Source organism: Bison bison, unplaced genomic scaffold (genome assembly GCF_000754665.1).
Source record: "Bison bison bison isolate TAMUID 2011002044 unplaced genomic scaffold, Bison_UMD1.0 scf7180017864535, whole genome shotgun sequence".
Lineage (NCBI taxonomy): Eukaryota > Metazoa > Chordata > Mammalia > Artiodactyla > Bovidae > Bison > Bison bison.
In genome coordinates, this window is record NW_011495084.1 from 10130481 (window position 1) to 10130729 (window position 249).

Below are 249 nucleotides of genomic sequence, written 5' to 3' on the forward strand. Positions count from 1 at the left end.
CCACCTCTTCTTAATATCTTCTGCTTCTGTTAGGTCCCTACCATTTCTGTCCTTTATTGAGCCCATCTTTGCATGAAATATTCCCTTGGTATTTCTAATTTTCTTGAAGAGATCTCTAGTCTTTCCCATTCTATTGTTTTCCTCTATCTCTTTGCAATGATCACTGCGGAAAGCTCTCTTATCTCTCCTTGCTATTCTTTGGAACTCTGCATTCATATGGGTATATCTTTCCTTTTCTCTTTTGCTTTT